We start from the raw sequence: 6,155 nt of genomic DNA on the forward strand, positions 1-6,155 counted from the left end.
CATACCTGTACCATAGCAATGAGGAAGGAAAGGCTTGGTACGGTGACACACACCTTTAATTCCAGAATTTGGGAGGCAGCGGCAGGCAGATCTCTGTGAATTTGAGGCCAGCCTGTTCTATGGAGTGAATTCTAGGCCAACCAGGACTATATAGGGAGACCTTGTCACAAACAAACAAGTTCAGGCTGGGTGAGTCAGAGAAGACAAAGCAATGCCAATACAAAGCCAAACAAATCCACTGAATAGAGGTGACATGTTCTAAGCCCCCAGCTTTTCTTACTCTTACTGAGGATGAGTTTATTGGTCAGGAGGAAGCTGGACCAACAAAGACTGGATCAGTTACAAACCATCTGTATGAGCAGTAGAATGTAATGGCGTGGGAAAGGGCAACAGGAGGCTGCAGAAAAGAAAATAGTCAATGGGGACAGCGTTAAAGACTTTCAAACGGAAAGAAAGAAGGGAGAGAAAGAAGGGAAGAAGGGAGGGGAAAAGGAACAGTGACCATAGCAAAATCTCTCTCTTACACACCATAGCACAACCTCTCTCTTACACACCATAGCACAGCCTCTCTCTTACACACCATAGCACAACCTCTCTCTTACACACCATAGCACAATCTCTTACACACCATAGCGCAATCTCTCTCTTACACACCATAGTACAGCCTTTCTCTTACACACCATAGCACAATCTCTCTCTTACACACCATAGCACAGCCTCTCTCTTACACACCATAGCGCAATCTCTCTCTTACACACCATAGCACAATCTCTCTCTTACACACCATAGCACAATTCTGAGTCTTTCCAAAGAAGGAAGCAAGGTGTGCTAACAGAGGTCTGTAATTTCTGACCTTGGGAATTGGAGGCATGAGGATCAACAGTTTCTTCTCACTTCCTAGCCTGGGCTACATGAGAACCTGCCTGCCCTGCCCCACCACAAAAAAATAAAATAAAATGAATGGATGTTATGAGCAAGTCAAGAGGAAGTCTCAAATTGTAGGGACCTTGATCTTGAAAGTCTCAAAAAGAAACAGGCAAAGTTAGGAGGTGGGGAAAATCGAGACGTGGGTGCCAGAGTGTTGGTGCTCCAAGTGTTGTCTCCAGACGACAACAGACCTGGGAGACTGTAAGAGAAATGCAAATCTGCAGGCCACACCCCGAGCTCTGGTTTGGACTGAGCAATCTCTGTGCTCAGCCCTGCAGGTGGTTCTGCAGCCAGATCAAGTCTGAGACTCACCCTGCCAGGGAATTGTTTATACAGCACCTACCTGCCTGCGTTACTCTGCAACCGTGGGACTATTTTGAGTATTTTATTTCAGGAAGTGTTTTTCACTGTGCTCTTCAGTGTCCACTGCAGCCAGGTACACCTGTGCGTTCAGACAGACAAGTGGAGGAGGATGTCTGGATGTCTGGTATTCCTAGAGTAGGAAGCCTTTAGACTATTTGGTGTTTTTCTTTTTTTTTTAAATTTGATATCGTAAATCTATTTTAACTCATTTTAAAATACTACATACAGAAGCCAGAATGCAGAGTTAAGAATGGAGGGAGGTGGGGAAAAGAATGGGACCACGAAGAAAAACACTTAGTTACTTGTCTGTTGTGGGTATAGCAACAGGAGTCCTGGGATACAAGAAATCAGTAACAACTTGCTCATAACTGATGTTTTCCCCTCCTGTTTGTTTTTAATAACATCCATATGGGTGCTCTCTGTATGATCCCTTCACTGGCCTACCTGGGGGTCCGTCAATGATGGCCTGGTCCCATTCCAGTCATCTTGTCCATAAGCTTCATAAGAATCTTGAAGCTCCCCATGTCCATAGTCATACCATTCTGACTCCCTGGCTTTGGCTGTAATAGCCTTCATATCCTTCATCACTCTGTTCTGTGTGTGTATCATCATCTCCACAATCTTCATAGGTTCCTGGTGCAGGTGTTGGAGGTAAAGGTATTCTCTGGATGCCTGTTGTCGGAGCTCTTATTGTTGGGCACCTCTCATAGTGGGTGGGGGTGGTACTCCTTGAGTCACAGTGGTACCTCTGGTAATGGAGCTTTTCACTGGGGTCCCACGAACCAAAGCCCCTCGAGGTGGTTCAACACCATGACCTCTGGGAAGAGGTGGAGGAGGCGGGGCAGCTCCTTGTCCTCTCACTGGTACCCCATGACCACAAGAGGATTCAGGAACTCCATTCAAGTAGGACAATTCTAGAAACTGCTCCTGGCAGATATCATCCATTATAGCTAGTACTAGAAATTACTTGACTTCCTCCATGGCATGGGCCATAAGAGCAGTAAGCCTCACAGAGGGGCCCAAAGACTTCAATGAAGGCGTGCAGGTCCATATTTAGATGGGCATATTTGGGGTCTCCGTCCTTGTGAAGCTCTTCTTCCTTGGCTTTGTCTCTCACTGAACAGAGGTCTTTGTATATTTGGTGTTTTTCTTGTTGGACCAGCTACCACATCAACTTTCTGAAAATGTTTTGTCTAGTTAGCCTGGCCTGATAGTATGGGAGGATCATCCTAGCTACTCAGGAGGCTGAGGCAGGAGGATCACAAGCTCAAGGTCTGTCAGGGATACAGGGTGATTCCTGGTTCAAGATTTCAAGAACAACCTGGTTAACTTAGTAAACACACACACATATGCACACACCCACACAAATACACCACACATGCACACACACACATACACAGGACCTGGGCCTGGGGAGGTGGCACAGTTAGTAAGGTGTTTATCACATGAACATGAGGACTTGAGTTTGACATCACAGAATCCCAGCACTGGGAACAGAGACAGGTGGATACCTGAGGTTGGCTGCAAGTTCCAGGTTCAGGGAGGGACCTGAAAAGAACAAAGGCTGAAAGATCCAGGTAAAGTTGTAAACAACCATTGTGGAGCCGCTGGGGACATCAGGGATGGCTTAGTTAAGGTGGCTGCTACCTGATGTCCCAGGAACCATGAACAAACAATAACCAAGCCGGTTAGGTAACTCATTATGTAACCAGCTCTGGCAAGAATCCACTTTTGTGTGATATTCTATAATAATGTCCTTGGGATCAAAGGTGCATGCTCTCACCTGAAGTAGAGATGTCAGATCTTCCTGCAGCTGCTGAGAATCCATTGCTGCTATCCTAAGTCAACTGTATCAGGACCCTATCTCAAAATATAAGATGGAGGGGCTGATGAGATGGTTCAGTACGTGGCTACACTGTCCTGATGTCCCAAGTTTGATTTCTTGTGCTGGATAGTTTTATGTCAACTTGATATGAGCTAAAGTCATTTGGGAAGAAGGAAACTCAATTGGGAAAAGCCCCCACCAGACTGACCTGTATGACATTCTTTTCCCCCCCCCCTTTTGTTTTTTCAAGACAGTGTTTCTCTGTAGCCTTGGAGCCTGTCCTGGAACTAGCTCTTATAGACCAGGCTGGTCTCAATCTCACAGAGATCCGCCTGCCTCTGCCTCCTGAGTGCTGGGATTAAAGGTGTGCGCCACCATCACCCGGCTATGACATTTTCTTGGTTGATGATTAATATGGGAAGGCCCAGCCCATTATGGGTTGGTGCCACCCCTCTGCAGGTGGTCGTGGGATGTATAAGAAATCAGGCAGAGCAAACCATGAGAAGCAAGCCAGTAAGCAGCAGTCTTCCATGGTTTCTGACTTACTTCTGGCCTCCACGTTCCTGCACTGAGTTCCTGCCCCTACTTCCCTCAGAGATGGACTGTTACCTGGAAGTATAAGATGAGCCAAACCCTTTCCCTCCCAGGTTGCCTTTGGTTATGGCGTTTGCTCACAGCAATAGAAATTCTAACAGGGACCTCCCTGGAATCCATGTAGAGGTGGGTGAGAACCAACTCCACGTAAGTTTCCCTTTGACCTCCACGTGTGTTGTGGGATATTTTGATTGCATTCTGATGCTCCAGAAAAAGCCAATAAAATTTGCTTTGAATCAGAGGGCATGGCTGGCTACTAGCAGACCAAAATTCACCTTAGAGGTCATGGAGGACTGAGGACAGAAAGACAGACACAGAAAGCAGTAGGGTGGGGCTTTGGAGAGAGTCTCTGGCTTTCTGGATGGAAGAATGAGAGAGAGGTCACTGGTCACTTCTCCACTGCTTTTCTGATCATTCAGGTTCTTGCCCCAATGTCTGACTCCTGAGTTTTTACTGATAAAGAATAATTAGATAAATGCTTCACACATGAATGTCATGGCTTGCCTATATACATATATAAACACATGGTAATAATAGTGAAATTAAATCTAAAAAAAATAAGGTACAAAGAACTGAAGAAGACAGCATATCATGAAAGCTGACTCTCCAGATATAGATACTGTTCTTGTGGAAGTCCCACCTCAATCTCCCTCCCCGATCTTTCTCTCCCCAAACTCTGCCTCATCTCAGAAAACCCACTGAACATGGCTGCTCCCCCAGAGATGCTCAAGACCACTCCCACAGGATATTTAAACTGCCCCCCCTCCAGAAAACAGACACACGGTTATTTTGGTCTCTCTTCCCCATCTCCTCTCTGGGGCTGGAAAATCATCCGGAGCATTATATCCACTAAATCTGGGCTCTTTCTAAGTTTGTTTGACTTGGTCTGATTTGGCTTGTTGCATTGGTGGAGAGGCTTATCGGGGTACAGAAACTTTTCAAATACATCTATATGTATATACACCACAGAACCCCTCCACAGGGGTGGGGATGTAGCTCAGTTTGGTGAGTGTCTTAGTTAGGATTTCTATTTCTGTGCAGGGGTACCATGACCAAAGCAGCCCTTATAAAAGAAAGCATTTGATTGGGGTTTGCTTATAGTTAGAGAAATGTAGTCCATCTTCATCATGATGGAGAGCATGGTGGCACTCAGGCAGACATGGTGCAGGAGACACAGCTGAGACTTCTACATCCAGATCCACAGGCAACAGAGAAAAAAAGGCTCTGGGCTTGGAATGGACTTTTTGAAATTTCAAAACCCATTCCCAGTGACACACTTCCTCCAACAAGGCCACACCTCATAATCCTTTCAAATAGCAATACTCCTTGGTGACCAAGTATTCACAACTAGTCTATGGGGGCCATGCTCATTCAAGCCTCCACAGGGAGCTTACCCAGCATCTGTCAATTCAATCTCCAGGACCGCCCCCAAATAAAAGATGTACATTTGTCTATACAACTTTATTATTTGTGGCTTTTGCTTTGTTTGCTTTCTGAGATTGAGTCTAACTATATAACTCAGGGTAGCCACCAATGTATGATCCTTTGCTTCAGCCTCAAAAGTGTTGGGACTGTAGGCATGAGCCACCACACTGGTCTATTTATTTATAACTTTTATTATTGTATGTATGTGCACACATGGCATGTGTTCTCAGGCCAAGGCATGCATGCCACAGTGCACATGCAGAAGTCAGAGGGTGGCTGTTGGGATTGATCTTGGACACTCAGGCTTGAAATGCAAGTATTTTCACCCCATGGGCCATCTCAAAGGTCCTGGTGATTTATTTTCTACCTTCACTTTTTCCCCTTGCCTTGAGTTTATAGACAAAGGGCAGGGATTATTTTGTGTTTCCTGGGACTGTCTCTGCACTGCCTAAACATATAAGTCTGTACCCCTAGACCTGGAAGACTAAGCCTTCTTGGTCATTTCTTGAGTCTTCTACCATGGGTCCTTTATGAAAACTCTTCTCTGCATTGAGAATTCTTAGGAAGAATTCATGACTCCTGTTTGCCTGCTCCATTTTACTGTGACCATGGCTATATTTGATATGCAAACTCAATACACTAATCAAATGTTCATTGATAATAAATAATACTTATCTTAAGACAATTATTTGATATATATATAAACCATTTATTCAGTATTAAACATCAAATAGTCAAACAACAAAATACAAAGATAGGCAAATTTGATACTTACCAGCAGAATAATAATGATAGGAAAATGTTAAAAGTCTTCTGTAAGTTTTCTATAAGTGAATCATTATGTTTCTACTCGGAACAGACACCTAGATGCCCAGTAAACACACTGCAATTCACAACATACAGTAGTTTCGGCCTCAGCCGAGGTGTCTCAGGCAGCAGCGGCTCCGTATTGTGTAGTGTGACTGCGTGCACAGGGCACGGGGTGCCGTGTTGTGTGCTTGAGCCTCAGGCTTCAGGATGC

At 45.1% G+C, this 6,155-nt stretch overlaps 1 pseudogene; it reads right to left on the minus strand.

The window, feature by feature from the left end:
• Positions 1-1,684: 1,684 nt before the first annotated feature.
• Positions 1,685-3,118, minus strand: LOC126489177 (KH domain-containing, RNA-binding, signal transduction-associated protein 1-like; annotated as a pseudogene).
• Between the last annotated feature and the right edge of the window lie 3,037 nt (positions 3,119-6,155).

Source organism: Alexandromys fortis, unplaced genomic scaffold (assembly GCF_014885135.2).
Source record: "Alexandromys fortis isolate MF-2015 unplaced genomic scaffold, M_Fortis_MF-2015_v1.1 scaffold_223, whole genome shotgun sequence".
In the NCBI taxonomy this organism is placed as follows: domain Eukaryota; kingdom Metazoa; phylum Chordata; class Mammalia; order Rodentia; family Cricetidae; genus Alexandromys; species Alexandromys fortis.